Below are 26259 nucleotides of genomic sequence, written 5' to 3'. Positions count from 1 at the left end.
GTTACTCTCTACGGGAACAACGGCCAGGTGAATACCTTCGCCTTTCTTGATGAAGGATCTTCTCTAACGCTGGTCGAAGGAAAATTGGTGAAGGAGTTAGGAATATCCGGCAGCCCACAGCCGCTCTGCCTGCGATGGACGGCGAACACCTCTCGGACCGAGAAATCTTCAATGAGTGTGTCCATCTCCATCTCCGGAGAAGGCAAGGAAAGGAAGCACCAGATCGTTGGAGCGCGAACGGTTGAGAGCTTGAATCTACCAACGCAAAGCTTCAATTTGGAGGAGGCAGTGAAACGTTTCGAAAACTTGAAGTACTTGCCTCTGCAGAGTTACCAGAATGCTACGCCTAGGATTCTGATTGGACTGGACCATCTGTCGTTGGCCCTGCCGTTGAAGATCAGGGAAGGAGATGGATCCGGTCCCGTCGCAGCCAAAACCAGGCTTGGCTGGTGCGTTTACGGTCAGCAGCAACAGCAACAGAGCGCCTACAGTTTCCACATATGTGGATGCACGCATAATGAAGAGCTCCACGAAACGTTGAAGCAGTTTTTCACTGTAGAAGAAGTCGGAACAGTCGGCCCTTCCCTTTCGACGTCGGATCAGCGAGCCCAGCAGCTAATGGAGCAAACAACCAAGCGAGTCGGAGACCATTTCGAGACCGGGCTGTTGTGGGACAACGACTACATCGAGCTTCCAGACAGCTATCCCATGGCGTTGAGCCGGATGAAGTGTTTGGAGCGTCGTATGGAGCGAGATCTGACTCTCAAGGAGAAGGACCGCTGACCCCAGGCGAGTCTGGTATTTGCCGATAGGGGCAGTTACGAATCCACGGAAACCCGACAAGATCCGCATCATCTGGGACGCAGCCGCGTTGGTAGATGGAACATCTTTAAACAGCCATCTACTGAAGGGTCCGGATCAACTGACCGCGCTGCCTGCGGTTTTGTTCAAATTCCGGCAATTCGGGATAGCGGTGAACGCTGACGTGCAAGAGATGTTTCATCAGCTTCGGATGGCGGCACGAGATAAACAGTCGTTACGCTTCCTGTTCCGGTTCGATCCAACGCAGCCTCCCATAATCTACGTTATGGACGTAGCCACGTTCGGAGCGACCTGCTCACCGGCCTCGGCACAGTTCGTGAAGAACTTGAATGCCAAGGAACATGCCCAGCAATACCCTCAGGCTGCGCAGCGGATAGTCGACAATCACTACGTCGATGACTATCTCGACAGCTTCGGGGATGAAAAGGAAGCGAAGAAGATTGCAGCAGAGGTGCGTACCATCCATCTCCAGGGTGGCTTGGAACTCGAACAGCAAAGCAATACTAGAGTCTCTGGGGGAACCTGGGACCAACGAAGGCGAGAACATCAACCTGGTCGACAAGCAGCACACTGAGAGGGTTCTCGGACTGCTATGGATGCCAGCGACTGACGAACTCTGCTTCTCGACACACATGAGTGAGGAGGTACGCGCACTTATCGAGAGCGGTACTCGTCCAACGAAACGAGAGGTGTTGCGCTGTGTGATGACACTATTCGACCCAAAATACTCATCCAGGAGTTGTGGCGCACCGGAATCAACTGGGACGAGCAAATCCAGGACACTGAGTTGAATCGCTGGCGAGAGTGGGTACAGATGATCCAGTTTATTTCAACAATTCGCATTCCGAGATGCTACTTCGAAGGAGCGACGAATTCCACCTACGAAAATGCACAGCTACATGCGTTCGTCGACGCAAGTCCAGCGGCGTACTGCTGCGTTGTATATCTACGCGTGATGAACTCCGCTGGTTCCGGAGTGTGTGTATTGGTTGCAACGAAGACGAAAGTGGCACCGTTAAAGCCCATGTCCATACCCAGGCTTGAACTGCAGGGTTGTGCACTCGGTTCGCGGATGCTGAAGTTCGTCCAGGAAAACCATACAATTCCCATCACGAAACGCTACTTGTGGACGGACAACACTACGGCGCTTTCCTGGATCCGGGCGGATCCACGCAACTATTCGTTCGTTGCCCACAGAGTAGTTGAGATTCTGGAGACTACCAGTGCGGAGGAGTGGAGATACGTGCCTTCAGCATCCAACCCGGCCGATGAAGGGACCAAGTGGGGAAAAGGCCCATATTTCAGTACTGATAGCCACTGGTTCTCGGGACCAGAATTCCTGCAACACCCAGAAGACGCATGGCCGATTTCACCAGCGATGCCCATCATCGAGACGGAGGAGATACGAGCTTCTGTCCTGTTCCATCTCGCGTACGAGCCCGTTATCCAGTTCGAAAGGTTTTCCAAATGGGAGAGATTACATCGCACCGTTGCCTACGTGCTGCGCTTTGTCAACAATATCAGCAGAGAGCGTAGCAAAATATCCGGTGATTTGCAACAGGAGGAGTTCCAGGCAGCGGAAGCGGTGATCATGCAGCAGGTGCAGTGGCAATCGTTTCCGGATGAGATGGTGATCCTCACGAAAAATAAATCGGTGGCGCGAGGTGATATGCAACCGATTCCGAAAAGCAGCTCCCTGTACAAACTTGTTCCAAGCCTGGACGAAAATGGAGTCGGACCGGTGTTGGTGAAGCAAGGAAGAGCCAGCGTGAAGAGGTGGGTCGCCCTCTTCACCTGCCTCACGGTACGCGCGGTCCACCTTGAGGTCGTGAATAGCCTGACGACTTCATCCTGCATTTCCGCTGTCAGAAGGTTCATCGGCCGTCGAGGGGCACCCGTTGAGATGTTCAGCGACAACGGGACTAACTTCCACGGCGCCGAACGACTACTTCGTCAACAAATCGCTACGGGGCTCTCCGAAACCTTCACCAGTTCGCAGTGCAAATGGAGCTTCATTCCGCCTGGAGCCCCACACATGGGCGGCGCCTGGGAAAGGATGGTTCAGTCAGTGAAGGCTGCAATGGGGGATGCTTACGGGGATGGGAAGCTTGATGAGGAAGGACTTGGGACTTTAGTTGTGGAGGCAGAGAGTATGGTTAACTCTAGGCCTCTAACGTACTTGCCGTTAGACTCTGATGAAACGGAAGCTCTGACACCGAACCATTTTCTGCTCGGGAGTTCAACTGGGGCAAAGGTACCGGGTAAAGGCATACGACATCAGCAGCGAAAGCTCCAAGAACTATGGGTGGACATCCAGGACCAGCTGGACATCTTCTGGAAACGGTGGCTAAAAGAATACCTGCCAGTCATTCGCCGTCAGCCGAAGTGGTTTGAAGGTTTGAAGGTGACGGAAGGTGATTTGGTTCTCATCACCGATGAAGGAAAGCGTAGCGAGTGGATCAGAGGACGTGTAGAGCGAGCGATTCGAGGATCGGATTGGCGTGTACGACAGGCGATCATGCGGACTGCCGGAGGACTCGTGCACAGACCGGTAACGAAGATAGCCTTGCTGGACGTCAAAAAAGACCGTGCAGTCTTGGCCGATGGCAAGATGCACCCGGCGGAGGATGTTGCCGCAAGTCTACCGATCTACTACATCCACGATGGATCTGGTTACCCGGTATCTGAAAGCGACGCTTCAACGGAAACGTTACCCGCTGTCAGGGAGAATGATCGTGACGCAGACTCGATCGATCTGTCAATCGACCAGATCCGGCTGAATCATACGATCGAACACATTGATCGCGGCGTTAAGTGGAGCGGAGTGAATTTATTAAATTAATTACTACCTAAAAGTTTGTTACTACTGTATGAATTTGTTTAAATACCTAGTGTAGTGTACATTATTAATTATTTTATTATTCAATTTGTTATTCTAGATATTAGTTCCCACTTCTGTGGAGAAAATTTATTATCCTATAGTGCGGTTTCTAACCCCCAAAATTGAACTATTGCACTAAATTGTAAGAAACCTAAATTGTCTAAAATTATTCATAAACCTAATTGTAACTACCTTTGCAGCTTTGAAGCAGATAAATAAATGCTATCTAATCTTAGTGTACGGGGTTTTACTTCCGCCAACACAAGGCGAGATTGAAAACGAAAAACCGAAAAAATAATAAATATCAAGTATCAAGAAAAATTATCAAAAAAATATTTCATCAAAAATTTTAGTACTAAAAAAAATATTTAAATTTTGAAATTTTTTTTTTTGGGATTTAGAGATTCAGTACCACTCTAATTCATATTGAAATTTGCTCGTATGGCTTTTCTAGATTGATAAATACCTTCAAGCTGTTTTTTTTTCAAATATATAATAATAAAAATAAAATAATTAAAAAAAATAATACACAGTACAAAAAAATGTTATAGATTTTCTGGCATTTCGAAATTTTGAAAAAAAATATAACTTTGAGACCACAAATCCGATTTGTTTTTTTTATTTTAATCTTTCAATGAAGATGAAGAAAATTATTTTTGTGTCACTCAATGCTCTTAAAAATTCAGGAAAAATTACGCCACATGTAGAAAAAAGACACATACGAACGCATTTAAATAAAAATTTGAGCAGGAGTGGGTCTCAAAGTTATATTTTTTTTTCAAAATTTCAAAATGCCAGAAAATCTATAACATTTTTTTGTGCCGTGTATTTTTTTTATTTTTTTTTTATTATTAGATATTTGAAAAAAAAACAGTTTAAAGATATTTATCAATCTAGAAAAACCGTAAGAGCACATTTAAATATGAATTAGAGTAGTACTGAATCTCTAAATTCCAAAAAAAAAATTTTCAAAATTTAAATATTTTTTTTGGTACTAAAATTTTTGATGAAATTTTTTTTAGATACTCTTTCTTGATACACCGTGGTAAGATGTACATTCAGTTTTTTTTTTTCAAATTTTTAACTCGGATCTATTGAAGATGGCGTGAAATAAACGAAAAAGTACGTTTTTCACTATATACACTACGTCAAACCACATAGGGGTTCAAATGAACCACCAAAATTTCTTTTTTAATATCCTTTACAATATTTGTCATACAGCTAGTGATTTGGTTTGGGCGAACTTTTGACTCCCTTACCTAACCACTCTTTGGAAATATAAAAAAAATATTTTTTGATACCGCGCAACACTGAAAAAAATCACAAATATCTAGAATAGCCGTAGAAACACATTTAAATATGAATTAGAGTAGTACTGAATCTCTAAATCTCAAAAAAAATAATTTAAAAATTTCAATATTTTTTTTGGTACTAAATTTTTTGATGAAACTTTTTTTTTGATAATTTTTCTTGATACACCGTGGTAAGATGTACATTCAGTATTTTTTTCAAATTTTTATCTCGGATCTATTGAGGATGGCGTGAAATAAACGAAAAAGTACGTTTTTCACTATAGATCCTACGTCAAACCACATAGGGGTTCAAATAAACCGCCAAAATTTCTTATTTAATATCCTTTACAATATTTGCCATACAGCTAGTGATTTGGTTTGGGGGCACTTTTTACTCCCTTACCCGGCCAGGCCCTTTTTTTCTACGTTAGGTACATACGGTTCAACTATAGAAGGAGATGACATTATAAAAAATGCCAGTTGAGCCGTACTTTCTGAGGTTAAGGGGTGGTCCAAATCACCCCGTATGTCCGAATCCCCCCAGCTGACCCTACTTCTTTTTATCTGTAGCTCTGAACGTTGGAGGGTTTTAACTGGCGTATCTTTGTTTCTATTTTGTTTTTATACGAATGTTACAATAGATTAATTGGGTATTGTTTTCGAATGCTTGTTTCATTTTACCCGCAAAAACAAATAACTTCTTCAATTTGCATCCAGCTATAATAGGAGCAGACAAACGAATATCGTCTAGCAACACAAAGCTTGCGAGAAACTGGGTTTCACATTACGTCGAGAGAGACATTACGTCGAGAGAGACATTACGTCGACGAGCTCGAATTACGTCTTCTGCACAAGTAACACTTTCTTGTCTCGTCCTAGATAATAAATACACCCGAATAATACCCGCGAGAACCATCCGGCTGAGACGATTCGAGTTCATACATTGGCTTAAGTTATAAAACAGCAACAACAACAACAAAAATCCGCCACATGTTTACAACACGCATGGGGCTGAAATTTGGTGGTTTCTGGAACCAAACAAATGGAGTTGCTAAGAAAAGAAACAAGCACCCGCCATCTTATTCCAAATTACAAAATACACCATGTCAACCGCGTAAAGCTATTTCATATTTTTTTTGTTCTGTTCAATTATGGAGGACTTTGCTTATTACAAAAAAGAGCTCTATTAATATGACGCGAGACCGTTTTTCGCTCCTTCCCATTGCACGACATGTATCTCGCACAAAAAGTAGCCTCTCTGTAAAAGAAGAGAAGAAAAGACGTTAAAATAAGATTAAAATGGCGCCATTCCTTCGAGCGATGCCCTCAAGTCAACAAGGACCGTTGGAAGGAAGAACGGGGAGATGCCATTATCATCGCACTCCCCACAATAGAAACTCTTGCGCTCCGGGGTGGAAAACACACCAACGTTTGCCAATCTCCGATTTAGCCAATCGTGGGAAATGAGACATTTGATTACACACGACGCGAACGGGATGAATAGTGAATTTTTGGTGGGAATAATTGCCCCACTTGTGGGGCACTTATCCCACAGTGACGCAACAGATTTTTCTCCATAAATCATGGTACCCCTTTTCAGGCAGACAATGGAGCAAAAAAAAAAGCGGGCGTGAAAATAAACACTTTCTTCGCTGGAGACCTTTTTGTTATTGCTGGGGTTTGATATGCTGATTTTGTCGTTTTTCGCTAGTTGACTTTCTAATTTCTCCATTAGTAGAAAGCGAAGGCATGATTAAAGTAAATCATTCTAGATCTTTTCGAAAATTAAGATTTTGGTTCGTATTAATTTCGACTCTCTGTTTTAGGTGTGTTTCCTTTTTGGGAGATTATGAATGATTTTGAATGTAGATTAAATGGTTACCTTTCAAATTACAACCTGTAATCTTTTTGTTTGAAATGATTCAAATTTCAATCCGTAGAGAAGCCGTTATTGATGCCTAAACTATGTTGTTTGTTCGAATTTTTCAAATTAATGCATGATTCTGCGCACTCAAATGGTTCCTAATTTGGTTGCTCGGAATGATATACTCGTACAAAGGAAACAACGAGAATCTGAACACTACCATATTGTCTATGGTTCCAAAATTTACAGCATTACAGTGACGTAAAAATATTATATTCATCAATGGAAACTAAACGATGGATGTATTAGTATATTATGATGAATACTAAGCCCAGACTGTAGCTTGAATTCTCAATGAATCTTTATTGTCAAAATTAGAGCCCAATTATATATGTAAGATTTCAGTAAATGGCTGTAAACGCAAAATGCCAGAGTCAGATGACATTCAGGTACAATGGAGTCCACGACACATACAGTATGTGTCAGTCCGTCAGAAATACTCGATTTTTTCGAGTTTCCAGTGATGTACAAAAGCTTGGTTGAAATGATGTATATATTGTAGAGTATGAGAACAATCTTCGTTTATAAGAATGGTCATTTGAACTTCATTAATTTGCTCAGGCGCGGAAAATTCTAAAAAGTAAACTCCAGTGTTCCATAACTATAGAACCAGATTAAAAACTATCACTCTTTCACAAAATTACAAGCTACTACATTTTTAACACTAAACCTACCGATGTTTTATGTATACCTTTTCCTGCCACAGCGGGTCAAGTGAACCTTTATGAATGGTTAGTGAACAATGACTCGATACATATAGTTTTGTTGAGAAACGTGGCATACCATATTTCTTCTGTATATTTCGACATTTTTAGGATAACAATTATTAGCAAAACCATGAAATTACAATTTTTGACACGCAAAATAGCAATGTAGCTTGGAATGGTTACTGTTGGTTCGCTTGAATATTCAGCAATACAATTGATTTTAATCATTCATTATTCATTCTCAAATACAATAAAATATATAAAGCAATAGCAAAAATGTGTAATGCAATGATTTTGTATCACAATCACACGGACAAATCTTTCTGAACACACCAACGTTTGCCAATCTTGCAATCTTGTTTGCCCGTGCAATCGTCAAATGACCCGTTACAGTATTTAGGGCAGATTACACAAATTTCTCATTAAAAAAAACAGAAAGTGGATTATATCTGTGGTATAACCGCAAGGTTGACGTAGGACTATCGTGGATTCAGTGATCATTTGTTTGAAGTTAAATCTGATTCCATTCTGAATGAATGAATAAATGAATATTTGGGGGACTTCGAAAACGAGAGTGTTACGTTGGAGGCACAAGGTTTTATACATCCAATTTTGGATACGAAAATATTATACTGATGGCGAATAATAATCTCCAGATGATTTCCTGTTAATTGCACTTGATTGAAAATCACAAAACAAAATGCATTTGATCGCAGTATTACATGAATAGAAAACATTAAAATTAACTCTTTCGCTTGAATGTAACTTTCAATTCCAAGGGGAACTGGCAGATTATTTTTCAGTAACGATAACATCTTTCCGGAATCTTCTCGATGCTGGATAACAACCAAACGTAAAGAGTTCCGCGCGTGTATGTGTGTGTGTGGCGGCTGCTCCGATGCCTCAAGTGAAACCGTTTTTCGATGCTGGTACTTTCATGGTCGCTTTTTCAGTTGCATCACTCCTGATGGATTCCCTTCCGGCCTTAAGTGCACAAACAGGCTCTTGGTGACACCATTCATCAGCGTTTCATGATGAACGAAGTTCGCTTCACCACAACAGCGATAAGATGCTCCAATCGCTTTTCAATTATAACTGAGTGGATTTCCGAGCGGCGCTCGCTTATATACAGATTGGTGATTGCAATAGCCTGTTTTGAAAACAATTTTAAGGCTATTGAAACAAGTTTTTGGATCAAAAAGTAACAATTATACAAGTATATAACGCGTAGACATTTTATCTTTCGAATGAAGTGTTTATCATACCATTTCATTCAGTTGTTTAGGAACTATTAACGCTCAAAACCTCGGTATCCGGCGTAACGCTTTCGTTTTCGAAACTTTGATTTTACTCCCCGGTATAGAAATGAAAGACGTAGTCCTACGTCAAAATAACAAGAGAGGAGTAAACACTGAAAAATACATTCGATGTATGTTTTAAGAAAAGTAGTGTAGGCAAATTTGCAAGAAAATTTTTACTAAAAGCTTAAAATGGATCATTTGACCCCTCCTGGTAGGTTTAGTGTTAATGAAAATAATCGTTTTTTGATCAAAGCTGTATTTATTCCTCAACATAGTTTCCTTCGAGGGTAATACACTTGTTTGGGAAATGTGATGAGTCGGTTTAAATTCTATTAAACTTGGAAAATTATGTTGACACTATTATTTGAAACTTTTTCGGATGATTAAGAGTGTGGTTGGAATAACACAAAAATATACATATTGAAATTACAGTGTAAAGGAACGCAAAATCACATGCAGTTGACAAACGCAAACTATCGCGTATACTGGTATGCAAGAAAATAAAAGAATCAAGTTATTCAATCGTACAGGTGTGAAAGAGAGAAAGAACCCGACAGGGGCTTGGAACGGAAAGAGAAAGCGAATTTTAATGCGTGGCATGATTGAGGTTGGTGTCTCGCGTCATTCAGTATACGATATTTGGTGCGATAGCACGTAGTGCGTTTAGCGGAAGAATGAAGTTTGATAGCCACGACAACTTGGTATAGCGAGTTTCCAACATTTCGATTTCCTTTCTACAGTACGAAACGTCTAAGTCTTCGAAATACGCCTCAGTGCCACTCTGTAGACTGCCTATTCGACTCAGAAGTGTGGTAATGGATCCACGTTTTATCCGTTGTCACAAAACGTCAAAAAAATTCCATTCGATTACGCTTCAACAACGCCAAACCGGCTGTTGAATCATCAACGCGCCGCTGTTTTTGACCGATGGTCAGCAAACGCGGCACCCATCGTGCGGATAACTTTTTCATGTCCAAAATGTCGTGCAGAATGTATCCCACTCGTTCTTTTGAAATGCCTACGGCCTCAGCTAACTCGCGTAACTTCACTTTACAATCACGATTTATGGATTCATAGCCTCTTTTGGCCTTCTAGAGCGAGTCGCATCTGCGGTCCTTGTACGGCCCATTTTAAATTCACTAAATCACCGATAAACTGTTGTTCTCGAAGAAGCAGAAGTGGATTAACACTTCGCCAACCACTGCATTGACTGTTCAGAAGTTTTTCCGATAAAAAAAAAAATGCTTGACCAAAATACGATATTCCCCTTTTTCCATTTTCTATACGAATGCTCAGGTAGTGACACTTAAACAACTGTATCTTGTGAACACCAAACATAAATAATCGAAATGAAACTTCACACATAAGTTGGTGACAGATAAACCTGTACAATACCTGTACAATCTGTACAATTGATTGGACCGGCTATATATTCTATTATTTATGGCATCTTTTTCAATCGAAACCCAATCGTACCGGTGGAAAGTTAACTGTGGGAAACCTGAGAAGGTACCCGAGAGAACTTCTCTAAAATCAATTGTCCCGGCGATATATTATGTTATTCATAGCGTACACACTTTATAGAACTTCATTCGCGACCGCTGAGAGTTATCTTTGTAAAACCTTAAAAGACAACCGGAAGAACTCTAAAACCAGTTGGACCGGCTATATATTACGTCTATATCGAGCTTCAATCTCTAAGGGGGAGAATTATCTTTTGGAAACTTGAGAAGAGGGAGTCTTCGTAGCCTAATTGGTTACATTACTCAGGGCCCTCAACTGACCATCATGTGATGGTGATCCCAGCCTCTCACTCCACATACGATCGATCTGCTGCATGGGTAATTGGTAAAGCCTCATATCAACAGTCCCGCTGTGTCCAACTGTGAACATTCGAATAATAGGAATATTCTTTCGCCGAAAAATGCACCATGTGTTGTGTATCGAAAGAATAGGAATGAATACTCTTACGTCTAAATGGCTAATGTGTAATAGATGAAAGTGTGTATCGATGAGATAGGAATACTTTTACGCCTATTTGGCTACTGTGTAACATACAACATAAAAAAATGTACACGATAAATTCGGCTCTGTTACAGCTGAACTGCTAGATGAGCCTAGCAATAAAAATAAACAGATGGAATAAAAAAAAAACTCGAGAAGCCGAGAGAACTCTAAAAACGATCTTGAAATATGTTTCATTATGCATCGCGCGTACGCTCCATAGAAACCGCATCGCGACGGATGAGAATTATTACCTGAGAATAATACCTGAGAAGGTAACCGAGAGAACTCCTCTGAAATCAACATTCCCGGCGATATGTTCCGTTATCAATCGCACGTATTCTGTATCGAACTTCACTCGCGACGGCGGAGAGTTATCTTTCTCTCCGTAATGGTCGTGGATAACACCACTGTATTGGTTCTCATTAGTTTTAGGTTCTTCTCCGGACATGCTACTATAGAGATCTGTCATTCGCAGGCGGAGTTTTTTTTTATTCCACGTTCTTCGTGAGTGCGAAAAAGATAGCAACGAAGATGGTCGGAAGAAACACTACAGAAACGTCAAAATTAGAGAGGATTGAGGTTAGTTTTGATGTAATGATCTAGAATCAGAAACCCCAAGCACCTCAATTAATGTTTCAAGTGTTATTCAAATAAAGCTGTATTTTCTAGAGGTTCAAGAAGAAAAGATCCTCAAATATTGTTTTACGGTAATGTTCGAGTGATAGGACACATTTTTTTGATCTGCTCGAATGATTATTTTTTTTCCAATTCATTTATTTGTAAGGCTCAATCGCATAAGCTTTGCGAAGCCGCTAATTCAAGGTTTATTTATACAAAGTTTCAACTAATTGCTATGTTTAGTAGGATTCGACCGAATACTCGCGATTTACTCGAGGTTAAAAGGGCAACATTTTTTTGTGGGACGGGTCAGGTTAGGGATATGGATATAAGGTATCGTTGTCTCAACCGAGAGTTGCTGCACGCACCGTAGCATTGTGCATAATGACCAGGGATAGCATCTGATGTTCGACTATCTGTCGAGGGTGTGCTCGAATGATTAATTAATGGTTTATTTCGCTATTTTATGAACTACTACACGAAACTTCAAAGTAAATTCTATTTCTCAAGCACTGGAGTAGGTAAAAAATGGTTTTAGATAGATAAGGGCTGCGGTCCTCATTAAACGAGATATTCCACACTATTTATGGCACCGTCACAGTACTCTAAATATCCAAGCAGCGGCTGTGTGCATAGAGAGTAAATCAGAGAAATTAGTACTAACAGCATTCTACTCATCGCCGAACCACCACCCTTCGGAGGAGGAACTGAAAGACTTCTTCTCACTCCAAGGGCACCGATTTATTGTCGCTGGCGACTTCAACGCAAAACACACCTTCTGGGGATCAAGGCTGATTACCACTCGTGGTCGCGTTTTATACAACGTCATCACTGACTCTGGCTATGGCATCGCATCATACGGCGAGCCAACACACTGATCAGAGGATCTGATCACTCACCAATACTTCTGGAATATTTCATAGAAAAAGAAGTGAAGCAAACATCATCCAATCTCACCAACTTTTCTACGAACTGGACAACATATACATCTCTTCTAACATGCTCGATTTACCTCTGGATAACAAACATCATATCGAGGCCGCAGTTAACCAGCTCAGTGAATTGCTGCGAGGATAGCTACCCCACCTATGAAGATCTTGAAACACAGAAAATTTGTTTCTGCCTCAAACATAAAAACAGAAGTTGCAGAAAAACGACGCCTAAGACGTATCTGGCAAAACAGACGATCGTCAGAATCTAAAAACCAACTCAATATGGCACAACGTAAACTAAGAAAGCTATTACAAGACGAGAAAGATGAAAAATTCCATCATTACCTCACTGAATTGTCGCCAAATCAAGATACTAACTACTCGCTATGGAAGGCAACTAAGGATCTAAAACGGCCTCAGTTACAGATCCCGCCGTTCAGAATGCCCTCTGGGAAATGGGCCAGAAGTGATGATGAAAAAGCAGCTACTTTTGCAAAACAATCTTCATCAAGTTTTCACCCCGAATCAATCGGCACCTAATGAAGAAACGCTCGAATTTTCTGGTGCAACAAATTAAAACGAAATGAAAATCAAACACCAACTGGTGAGACACGTTATCAAAACGATAACAGATAAACAAGGAACTACCAGATCTGGCAATAAAACATCTCACGAGAATTTTCAACGCGATGACCCATAGAGGGTATTTCCCACAAGCATGGAAAATTTCTACCATCATTATGATTCCTAAGCCAGGGAAAGACGCCCAGAAAGTGGAATCTTATAGATCTATCAGCATCCTTCCAATCTTCTCAAAAGTGTTCGAAAAAATTATCCTAATAAAATCAACGCCCGAGATTGAAAAATTGATTCCGAATCATCAATTCGGATTCCGAGCAAAACATGGTACTATTGAACAAGTGCACCGATTGGAGGAAGAAATTCGTAAAGTATACGAAGGCCGCGGATATTGCTCAGCGCTGTTTCTTGATGTAGCTCAAGCATTCGATAGAGTCTGGCACGAAGGACTGCTCTATAAAATTAAAAATATGCTACCTCAATTGTATGAAATTATGCGTTCTTATCTACTGGGAAGAAAGTTTCATGTTCGGTATAACCAGGCTCTATCACCAGAGCGAGAAATTTATGCTGGTGTTCCACAGGGCAGTGTCCTTGGACCGATTCTCTATCTCATCTATACAGATGACCTCCCGATCGCGCAGAACTTAATGACTACAACATTCGCAGATGACACAGCAATCCTCAGCAGTCACAGAAACAGAACGATTGCTTCACGGGATCTCCAGGAACATATAACGGTGGCTTCAAAAATGGAGAATTAAAGTAAACGAAACAAAATGTGTCCATGTTACGTTCGCACTTAATCAGAACACATGAAACAAAGAAAACGCAACTGAAGATGCGAGCAAATCAATTAGGGTAACACGGGGTGATTTGGTCATATGGGGTGATTTCGACCACCCCTTTATCTCAATAATTACGACTCAACTTGGATTTTTAATAATGTCATTTCCTTCTATTGTTGAACCGTATGTACTTAAAATAAAAAAAACTTTGGTGAAACTTCACAAGTAGAGGGAAACGGTAGCATAAACACTGCAAGCACTTTGATCGTCAAAAAATGTGAGTTTTCCGATAGTGGTTTTAAGATTTTTCCCGCTTATTAAACGAACTTTTCGTGTATTGTGCAGTAAAGTTCTGTTCGCATACAGAAGAAGAACAATTTGATGTAGCGAAACTGTAAGTTTGATAGCAATGAATGAAATTATTTGCATTTTAACTTTTGCGTGTTGTGTGGGGTGACATGGACACGTTTCTGTGGGGTGAATTGATCCTACAGGTTTGAGACTTTTCTTTGGTCTTATTAATTCCAGATGCCGCTGAATTACCAAAAGAGGATGGACAGACAACGTTAGAAGAAGGAGGAGCTTGAAAGAACAACGCAGGCCATCGAGAACGGATTTTCTTTGACCAAGCATCAAAAGTGTTTGAAAATGCTCGACTAACAGTGAAAAGATTCGTGCAGAATTCGAAATGGTGTCAATCCAACTTTTCTGGTCTGGAATCTGGCCAATACACCTGGTATCGATCCCAAAACATTGTTACTGATTGTAACATTATCCCAAAATACTTTACATAAACATAAGTATGTTTTTTCGATGAAACACATACTGGACCAAATCACCCCACAGACGGTCCAAATCACCCCGCATCAAATTTTAATGTCCAAAAATCATCTCTTTTATTTGATATATTGATATATTTGGTAGATTGAAGCTTTATATAATGATTAAACATTATTTATTGAGAGAAAACAAGTGTAACTCAGTATACAATGTGACATTTTTTATTTAGACCGTATTGGTTTGGAAATATTAGGCGATTTGACTAGGTGGTCCAAATTCCCCCCTTTTCCCCTACATTGGCTAATCGGGAGGATGTCGAAATTAAAACTTGAGTTCAAACTACTTCTATATAAATCCATGCTGAAACCTATTTGGTATTACGGCTGCCAACTATGGCAAACAGCATCAGCAAGTAACATCGAAATTATCGAGAGAGTACAAAATAAGCTGCTAAGACAAATTACTGGCGCCCCTTGGTACATCCGCAATAGTGTCATACGTCGAGACTTAAGGATGGCGACGGTTAACGAAGAACTTCATAAAACGAGGAGGAAATATGCGGAAAAGTTAAAAAATCATCCAAACCCATTAGCAAGGCGACTCGGTCAACCTATGGTTTCACGTCTGAAGAAAAAAACGTTAATTATTTAAAGTGATCAAACGTTATTGTTGTGCTCCAGCACAAATGTTAAATTTAAACTATAAGATTTGACAACAGATGAAATTCAGATTCAAATTCATCTCATGATGATTGGTAGCGCAAAATCGAATGTTGTAATCGCGACCGTTGTACTTGAACATACTGAAAGCAATATGAAATTAAATTCAGAAGTTCAATGATGTTTACGAAACCATGATTGTTGAAACAACTCCTTGATGGTAACAAAGTTTCCACTGCAAACCCTGGATGATTCACCAATTGAAAAAAGTGTGTTAGAGAGTCGAAGGAAGGGAAGCTCTAGCGTGGGTAGCGACCGTTAACCATGACGCTAGGTTCGAATCAGGGTAAGTACTGAAGTCTAAAAAGGCACAAGATATCCGCCCGAATATATTAGGTTGGTGAAAAAGTTGTCCATTATTTTTGGGTGAAATTCAAAAGTATTTTAAGTATGCTTCGGATTGTCAGATTTGGATCAAATATGCACCGTTTTGTTGTATAATTTGTTGCCATTCTAAAGGTAGCTTCATGTTTCCATCATAGAAGTCTTGGTCCTTATTGGCGAAAAACTCTATCGATAGATTTTTACAATCTTCTCTTGATCCCAATTTCTTGTCGCTCAGGAAAATTTGCAATGCGTGAAAAAGGTGATAATCGCTTGATGCCAGGTCCGGACTATATGGTGAATGGATCAAAACATCCCAATCAAGCTTTCTAAATTGTGTGTCCTTGTGTTGTCCTGATAGAACACAACACCTCTTCTGTTGGCCAATTCTGGATGTTTCTGGTCAATTGCTAGCTTGAAACGTTCCATTTGTTGACAATAGAGATCTCAATTTAGTGTATTGCAGTAAAAAATAAAATAAAAAAATAATTAGAAAAAAATAGAAAGATTTTTTTTAAAATAAATTAAATTGCACGCATTTTACTGTTGCAGTATCGGCACCATAAACACCATTCACAATTTCAGCTTGTATTTTCGCTTTTATAGAAGAAAAAGCGTTCAAAGCGTATTATTTCCCTTCCGAGCGTCTTTTTGTTGTATAGTTATGGAATGGGGATTTACAAAAGGAGTCTAGGTAAAATAATTTATACGAAGCTCACGATATTCGACCTTGAACCGATTTCCATTTCCATCCGGATGGATTTTGGAACTACACACACTGTAGTGTACTATGAAATTTATGAAATGTGAACATCCTTCTGTCACAGCATTGTTAGAGTGAGTCAGAAAAGAGGATGCTGTCAGTTTCCCCTTTTTCTGCTCAGATGCCAAAAATCACAGGCAAATTCAATACACACACATAGTTAAGCCTTTAAACATAAATAGGAGAAATAGCTGATTAAAAGGAACTCAAGCTTATAGAAATATAGCAGAATAGTTTTTGTAGTTGATGAACACCGACCTATAGAATACAATCAATTGAATTAAAAGAAGAATTGTTCGCGTAATTGTGTTCCTGAATAAAGATTGTTGAATTTAAAACCAAAAGTAAAGTTTAAGAATTTTCCGACCACTTTCGACCCATTCCCAACACACATTTTAGTCTTCTCAGCAAAACCAAAAAATAAATAAATTTATTTATTTTGTATAAAGAACAGAATGTTACAAATTGATCGACGTGTATTTTTTTAAATGTTTTTTTATCGTGCATTTGGAAAACAAAAACACTTCTCATTTTAAGGTGTGTACGGCATGTTGCCTCTAATCAAAATGGCGTCGAAGCAAGAGGAAAAGCGTGTCAAATTTTTGTTCGCGCATAAGCAAAATATAAACGGTAAAATTGTCTACCGATGCGTCCGGAAGATGAGTAGCTATTGTTTTCAAACGTAATTCTAACATTTCTACCGGAGATCAAATTTGGAATATCACACCCAACAATGCGAAGAGCTAAGAAACGAGCCGAGCTGTCAACATACCAGGTTACAGTGACACCTACTCGAGATGCTAAGCAAGACATTACGGTTGGAGCAACAGCGCGTAAGTTGTATAGGGGTAGGGGTGGTAAAACGAACACCCTAATGAATATACCCATTTATTGCATCCACATACCGCCACAATCCTCGTTTTACGAAGAACATTGTATTACAACTGATGATTGTTCGAAATATCAAACGATATTTATTAGAAAAACTTAAAATAGTAATTTTTTTTTATTAAACGAAGAAAAAGCTGTAGAATCGAACATTTTTTCCAGTGTGTGGGTAAAATGAACACCTTGCACATATAACGCTAAATGGGATAGATTTATACGTTGCTCTTTGTCCAAATTTGTTTCATTTCATTTTATCCGCATTCCCCCTACAACATGTTGAAAGGATGGTCCAAGTTAACTTTCAACAGAACTTGTTACCAAAGTTCCCAAAAAAAATACTTCGTCTGGCAAGTGATTTTAGCTAAATTATCAACTAAGACACAATTCTTCTGTGCTATTTTCAACTCATTTATTTTCATTTGACATCTGACTTTTCCACGATTTTAATATTATACGCTTGGACCGATATGACAGATACGGAGGGGTGCTATTAGGGATCAATAAGTGCCACTCATTTTTCCGAATTGATCTTCCACCTATTGGTGGGATCGAAGCTGTTGCTTGTCATGCAAACATCAGAGGCAAAGACCTCTGTATTGTCAGGTTGTATTGGCCCCCGAGAGCTGCGGTTAGCCGCAAGCAACTTGCTGACATGTGCTCACTCCTTCCTGAGCCACGGTTGATCTTGGGAGACTTCAATTCTCACGGAACCGCCTGGGGGGAACAGTACGATGACAACCGTTCATCGTTGATGTATGACCTTTGTAACAGCTTCAATATGACCATTTTGAATACTGGGGAAACAACACGTGTACCTAAACCACATGCTAAGCCAAGTGCTCTTGACCTCTCGCTTTGCTCGAACTCACTATCGAAGATTGCAAGTGGAATGTAATACAGGATCCCAACGGTAGTGATCACTTGCCAATCAAAATTTCCATCACCACTGGGTCGAATTCTTCTGAATCTATAAATATGGCATATGACCTCACAAGACACATTGACTGGAAAAAATATGCGGACGCGATTGCTCTAGCCATCAATTCCAGAGATGGTTTACCTCCATTGGAGGAGTATAACTTCCTTTCTCGTTTGATCTATGACAGCGCAGTTCGCGCTCAAACGAAACCCATCCCAGGTTCCACCATTTGCCGAAGGCCTCCCAATCTATGGTGGGATAGCCAATGTTCCAAGCTTTATATAGAAAAATCGAATGCATTTAAAGCTTTTCGGAAACGTGGAACTCCTGAAAATTTTCAAACGTATTTAGCCCTTGAGAATCAGTTCAAAAATTTGATCAAAGGGAAAAAACGTGCATATTGGCGAAATTTCGTGGGAGGTTTGTCACGAGAAACGTCAATGAAAAAATTATGGAAAGTGGCTCGAAACATGAGAAATCGCTCTTCAACGAATAAAAGCGAAGAATATTCACATCGATGGATTTTTAATTTTGCACGGAAGGTTTGTCCCGATTCCGCTCCCGTGCAGAAAATTGTTCGAGATATACCACAAGATAGGTGCGATCTTGATTCCAAGTTTTCGATGGTAGAATTCTCTCTTGCTCTCCTTTCATGTAACAATTCTGCTCCGGGATCGGATAGAATTAAGTTCAACTTGTTGAAAAACCTCCCTGATGTGGCGAAACATCGCTTGTTAAATTTATTCAATCGGTTTCTGGAGCATAATATTGTTCCAGATGATTGGAGACAAGTACGAGTTATAGCTATTCAAAAACCAGGTAAACCCGCGTCCGACTTCAATTCGTACCGCCCAATAGCAATGCTGTCTTGTATACGGAAATTGTTGGAGAAAATGATCTTGTTTCGCCTTGATCGATGGGTTGAAACGAATGGCCTACTCTCAGATACACAATATGGGTTCCGCAGGGGCAAGGGGACGAATGATTGTCTTGCGTTGCTTTCTTCAGAAATTCAAATGGCTTACGCCGAAAAAAAACAAATGGCTTCAGTATTCTTGGACATAAAGGGGGCCTTTGATTCTGTTTCAATAGAGGTTTTGTCAGACAAATTACACTCTCGGGGACTGCCGCCTCTATTGAATAATATGTTATATAACTTGCTTTGTGAGAAACATTTGAACTTTTCTCATGGAGATTCGACAGTAAGCCGGGTCTCCTACATGGGACTCCCCCAGGGCTCATGTTTAAGCCCCCTTTTGTACAACTTCTATGTAAGCGACATCGACAATTGCCTTACACAAAATTGCAGCTTAAGACAACTTGCAGATGATGGAGTGGTGTCTGTCGTAGGATCAAACGAATCCGACCTGCAAGAACCCTTACAAGATACTTTGAACAATTTTTCAACCTGGGCAATTGGGCTAGGGATCGAATTCTCCACGGAGAAAACAGAGATGGTGGTTTTTTCTAGGAAGCATAAACCAGCAAAACCAAAGCTTCAACTTTTGGGTAAACCGATCACTCATGCTATGTCATTCAAGTATCTTGGGGTCTGGTTCGACTCCAAATGCACTTGGGGGGCCCGTATTAGGTATCTGAGTTAAAAATGTCAACAAAGAATAAACTTTCTCCGTACAATTACCGGCACCTGGTGGGGAGCCCACCCCGAAGATCTTATAATGTTGTATCGAACAACTATTCTCTCAGTGATGGAGTATGGCAGTTTCTGTTTTCAATCAGCTGCCAAAACACACCTTATTAAACTCGAGCGAATTCAGTATCTTTGTCTCCGTAATGCGTTGGGATGTATGCCCTCAACGCATACCATGAGTCTCGAGGTTTTGGCAGGCCTACTCCCACTAAAAGATCGCTTCAATTTATTATCTCTTCGGTTCCTCATCCGATGTAAGGTTATGAACCCATTGGTGATCGGAAATTTTGAGCAACTGATCGAGCTAAATTTTCACTCTGGATTCATGAGTTCATATCATGAATTCATCTCCATGCAGGTTGTTCCTTCTTCGTATATTCCCAACCGTGTTTGTTTTCCTGACTACATCAATTCCTCTGTACATTTTGATCTGTTCATGAAGGAGAAAATCCATGGAATTCCAGATTATCTTCTATCGGGGATCGTTCCTACGATCTTTAATGCAAAGTATGGGCGTATCAATTGCGATAATATGTACTTTACTGATGGGTCCTCTATGAATGAGTCCACAGGATTTGGAGTGTTCAACGTATTTTTTAGCACCTCACACAGTCTTCAGTATCCTTGCTCAGTGTATATTGCTGAATTGGCAGCAATACACTGGGCGCTGGACAGCGTCGCCTCACGACCTGTTGAACACTATTACATTGTAACGGATAGTCTTAGCTCTGTCGAAGCTATCCGTTCAGTGAGGCCGGAAAAACACTCGCCGTATTTCCTTGAGAGAATACGAGAAGTTTTGAGTGCTTTAACCAGACGCTGTTATGTCATTACCTTTGTCTGGGTCCTTTCTCATTGCTCAATTCCGGGTAATGAGAGGGCTGACTCATTAGCAAAGGTAGGTGCGATTGAAGGCGATATTTATCAGCGTCAAATCGCCTTCAATGAATTTTATTCTTTAGTCCGTAAAAATACCATCGCTAATTGGCAAAGCAAATGGAACGAAGATGAATTGGGCCGGTAGCTCCACTCAATTATCCCTAAGGTTAGCTTCAAACCATGGTTCAAAAGTCTGGACTTGAGTCGAGACTTTATTCGCACCTTCTCCCGACTCATGTCCAACCACTGTTCGTTAGACGCGCTACTCTTTCGTTTTAATCTTGCCGATGGCAATATCTGTGCTTGTGGCCAAGGTTACCACGACATCGAGCACGTTGTTTGGTCGTGCGAGTTGTATCTTGTCGCCAGATCGAATTTAGAAAACTCCCTTAGGGCTAGAGGAAGACAGCCCAATGTGCCGGTGAGAGATGTGTTGGCTCGGTTAGACCTTGATTACATGTCCCAAATCTATATTTTCCTTAAAGCTATCGATGTTCGTGAGTGATTATCCTTATATCCTTATATCCTTTGCGTGCAATTGGTCCCCTTGCTACAAACAGTAGAATAAGTTGAAATGTAAATACACAATAGATATACGAATAGATTTAAGAATTGAGTGTGTGAGATTATCATTATTGTAACAATTTCCTTATATCCCATCCTTTTCCTGAACAAATATGTCACCCTACTAAACTCGAGTAGACCGCGAGTAATCGGTTTTCTACCTTACTTACCTTAGATTTAGAAAATGTTTATGTATAGTAATAAAAATATAATTAAGAATTCGGCTCCTTTAAACTTATGTAACTGAGCCTGTAAAAATAAACGAATTTAATAAAAAAAAAATTCATTTGAGCAACCAAAAGCAACCAAGACATTTTATATTTTATCGACCGCAAGCCTATTAATCGGCACTTAGCTATCGACGGTTTTATGCAGTGGTTTATTGTTGTTCTTGGCAATAACTACCTTGTCGTACTTAAAGCCGTACCAGGTGTGCAAGTTGAAATTGTGCGGTTGATGATTTAGATGTTCATAGCAAGGTTCTCCACACTTCAACGATTTGACATATATGCCATTAAACATTATGAAGTTAAAGAAGTATGTTAATGTCAACTTTTTCCTAATATCATTTTATCGTGTATCTAAGCTCATTTTGACCATTTTTTCCATCGATGTTCATCGATTCATCGATGAAAGTTCAAATTTATTGTTTGTTGTCGGTAGCGATTTGTATTCGATTCGTTATCCATTATTTTCTCGTTGACTGGCTTTAGTGATCAATATCTCGCGTAATATCGACTGTACAATTTCAAGTTTAGGCTCGTTGTAAAGGTGGGATTTCACATTAGAAAAAAACTTATGTTGTCTTTTGTTTGTTCCATTCAGTTGTGAGTTACAGGGTGTTAACAAAGAAGGTCAACAAAGAGAAAATTCGGTACATTTTACACTTTTTATTCTATTTTATAAATGTGAAAATGCAAGCCAGCCCGCTGAAATTGTGATGGATGTTCATGATGCCGATACTGCAACAGTAAAATACGTGCAATTTAATTTATTTAAAAAAAAAAAAATTTTAAATATTTTTTTTAATTGTTAATTCATTGTTTATTTCAAGCTAGCGATTGACCAGAAACGTCCAGAATTGGCCAACAGAAGGGGTGTTGTGTTCCGTCAGGACAATACAAGGATACATAATTTTGAAAGCTTGATTGGGATGTTTTGATGCATCCACCATATAGTTCGGACCTGGCACCAAGTGATTATCACCTTTTTCACGCATTGCGAAATTTCCTGAGCGATAAGAAATGGGGATCAAGAGAAGATTGTAAAAATCCATTGATAGAGTTTCTCGCCAATAAGTACCAAGACCTCTATGATACAGACATTATGAAGCTACTTTTAGAATGGCAACATATTTTACAACAAAACGGTGTATATTTGACCCAAATCGGACAATCCGAAGCATATTAAAATAGTTTTGAATTCCACCCAAAAATAATGGATTACTTTTTCCCCAACCTAATATTACAGCACGACAACGCACCGACGCACACCGCTAAAAGACGCAACAAAAACCATCAATTGAAAACGTTACGTATCCGTTGTGTTTTTCGATGAAACACACACTGGACCAAATCACCCCACAGACGGTCCAAATCACCCCGCATCAAATTTTAATGTCCAAAAATCATCTCTTTTATTTTATGATATATTTGGTAGATTGAAGCTTTATATAATGATTAAACATTACTTATTGAGAGAAAACAAGTGTAGCTCAGTATACAATGTGACATTTTTTATTTAGACCGTATTGGTTTGGAAATATTAGGCGATTTGACTAGGTGGTCCAAATCCTCCCCTTTTCCCCTACTTGCAGAGCAAAACTTGTCCGAATATGAATAAGTTAGAAAATGGGTCGATGAATGGTTTTCGTGGAAACAATAAAAAGGTTTCATATGGAAGAAATCCGCAATTTGCCTGAGAAATGGGCAAAATTTGTAAAATCAAATGGGGATTCGAATATTTTTTCCTGTATTATAGTGACTTTCAAAACTTTTGCATAATGGTTCGTCACTTTTACTTCCAGTTTTGGAAGAATGTCGAAGGTGAGAATTTCACTCTTGACCTTCAGCATGAGAGGTACGGATGTTACAATGCCAGATCGCCTCCAACTAATAAACATATTTTTAGATTCTCTTGTAGTTAATATGTTGTCTTCCTCGAAACAACCAGAAAAATTCAACTCAAAGCAAATTGGAGCTCAGCACCAAATAAGGTGGGCACACAACGATTCAAAATTTGATAACAGGCGTGAAACGCGAAGCTCGACCGTCCAATCAGATGATTTTCCTGTCGTTGTTGATCTTTCAAACTCGTTGAACTCAAAAAGAAAAAAAAGTTTTACCATTCATACAATAACAAAATCAGTGTACACCTAATCATGTTAGACAATTTTGACCGTTTCATCCTTTATAATCAGTCAATCAGTGCGTAATCCAACGGAACTAGTGAATATCCGAAAAATTCATGTTAACACTTCCTCATTCCGCTCTTTGAAATTTTTAACCGAGTTATTGGAATCATGAACCTGATCGTTAATCTCTACGAAAACTTTTGCCTGAAAAAAAGGAAAATTTACCGTTTAGCAATTGTTCAATGCGCCGTCGCAACATTTCTAGCAATTTTAAAATTTCAAATCTAAAGTCGTACAGCGATCACAGCTGCTTTACGGATTCTTAAAAATTCCATCCCACTGTCATCCTTGAGCACATTCCATAGGGTACGATTTTTTGTTGACTATGAAAAATCCAATAACTGAAACAACTTACCTTCAGCAGAATGTTCAAAGTGTAAGTAGCCGGCAATGATATCCCTGGCCTGGCGGCCCGTATGGTTTCCGAAATCTGTCGAGCTTAGCGAAACTTTCGCTCCAAAATCAAAAAGGACAGCTATCCGCTGGGACCTATTTCTTGTCCTCAAGCTCTGCAGCCAGCCAGAGCACACACACACAGACTTTTCGAAAATGAATATTCTTGAGCAAACTGCGTCTCCGGTCCTTCTCCGTCACACGCTGTCCTACGAGTTCAAAATCCTTCTCCGAACTTTTCATTCGCTTTGTGTCTCCTAGCGCTTACCCTAATCAAGAAATTACAAATTCCTTCGTCTGTTATTACTTTTTTCTCCTGCTTTTTTTTCGCTCCTTTCGGTTGATTTTCACCCATACACGATGTCACAGATGTGGCGTGTCTAATAGGAAAGGGCGACAGAAACCCTTTGCCGATATCAAACAAGAGAAATATAAGTTGGAAACTTTCACTTTCCCTACCGCAGTTTCCGGGAGGGAGTTGGCAATTCTTCAACGCTTTTCCAACACAAACACACACACACTCACGCGCGCAGATTTTGGGCCAACTCAAATAGCACCGAGTAAGACGATTGAACTTTGCACAATTCTGAATGTCCACAGAAAAAAATTCTTCTCCGAGATTATTTCGTTATTTGGAGCTCAACGGCCCCGACGGAAATTCCTATTTCCGCTCGTTTCCAGTGAATCAGATTCTATTAGCAGTACGATATGGAACGATTGGCCATCCGTGGGTGGAAAGTTTCGATGACAGCAGAAAAGTCTGTTCGGAGAATTATTTTCCCACAATCCTACATGGAGGACGCAGCTGGCGGCTCAGAACGATTTACCCGTATTATAACGTCGGGATCAGAACCTAATACGCCCACACGAACACACAATCACACGCGGGTAAAGCAGCTTTGCTGGAAACGATTGGTGTAAGCTGACCACTTGTCAAACTTCAAAGGACCTTTCTGGGTCGTTTTTCAGTCGATTCAATAGCACGTTATCGCAATGTCGATTGTCCTTTTGATTTTTTTTTTCACAAATTGCGTCGATAGAGCAATACTCGCATATATTCTCAACTGTTGTGTTGACGAATTTCCGCACACTGCTGGAAGCAATCACACTTTGCGATACCGAACTTCACTTGTAATCAAATCACTTGTTTACATAACATCGTTCCAATCTTCTAGCGCAGACGATGATGGAATTCCGTTCCACTTTATTCCAAGGTCGAGATAACGTACACATCCAATATAGCTATTTCGCCCCAACTCAGGATGCGTCTTTCGATAACGCTCAATAAATGTTCTACCCTCGAGAGTGTGATTTTTCACATTGTGGCACTTTTTTTTTTTTTTGGTTTTGTTTTTTCTCACATCATCATCCCCTGTTTACATCTACAGCGCACCAGAGAGCATCCCATAATCGAGTCACACACGCGCGCTTTTGAATAATTAAATTATCTTCTCCCCTCTATCGAACAAACGGATGCAGAACGCTCAGGAGCACATTCCATGCGAGAACTTGCTGCTGCCTGTTACGTCCCAGCATCCACTCGGGGTTTCCGGTTAACGCCAGTTGGGACGCCTCGCAACAATCCTTTGCACAGTAATTCAACCCGGTCGACAATCCGCAGGGTGTCCCAGAGTGTCCAGAATCCAAACGGTTCCACTAGCACTGGAGCACCGGGAGATAAGGCCAAAACCGTACCAATGCGCTATGAATCTCGTTCGATACTGACACCGTCACCGGAGAGAGGCTTCAGATCAAATCAGTCCTCCGATGGCATCCCGCATGCCCACGTGCAGCACCCTTCGGTCAACCGCAGCCCGCATCAACGAAACCCATTCTCGCACGGCTCTTGCTCTGCGACGATTGGGGGAGCAACATGCGAGCAATCCTCTCGCTCGTCCCGCTGCTCGCAAGGATACGATGGTTCCGAACGGTAGAGGCAGTACTAGAGTGGCGGCATCGCATGGTTCGTGAATCGGCAGGGAGGTACCAGAGCGTGTCCAAGGACGGTCGCTCAGCACGCCCAGCTGTGAAGATTGCGAGCGCTGAGCGTCGTTCTATGCTGCTAGAAAGCTTGTCGCCTTCCAGTGAGTGGTCGGTGCAGACGCCTACAAATAC

General features: G+C 40.5%; 1 protein-coding gene across 1 annotated transcript in view; it reads right to left on the bottom strand.

Annotated features, from left to right (window-relative positions):
- Positions 1 to 25854, bottom strand: part of LOC129774798 (uncharacterized) — a 214189-nt gene extending 188335 nt beyond the window's left edge. Inside the window, exon 1 of the mRNA XM_055778759.1 lies at positions 24107 to 25854. The gene's annotated coding sequence lies outside the window, so the exon portion shown is untranslated. The remainder of the gene's footprint in view (positions 1 to 24106) is intronic.
- Between the last annotated feature and the right edge of the window lie 405 nt (positions 25855 to 26259).

Source organism: Toxorhynchites rutilus, chromosome 3 (assembly GCF_029784135.1).
Source record: "Toxorhynchites rutilus septentrionalis strain SRP chromosome 3, ASM2978413v1, whole genome shotgun sequence".
Taxonomy (NCBI): Eukaryota; Metazoa; Arthropoda; class Insecta; order Diptera; family Culicidae; genus Toxorhynchites; species Toxorhynchites rutilus.
The sequence above is the reverse complement of the archived record's forward strand: the minus strand, read 5'-3'. Positions and strand labels throughout refer to the sequence as shown.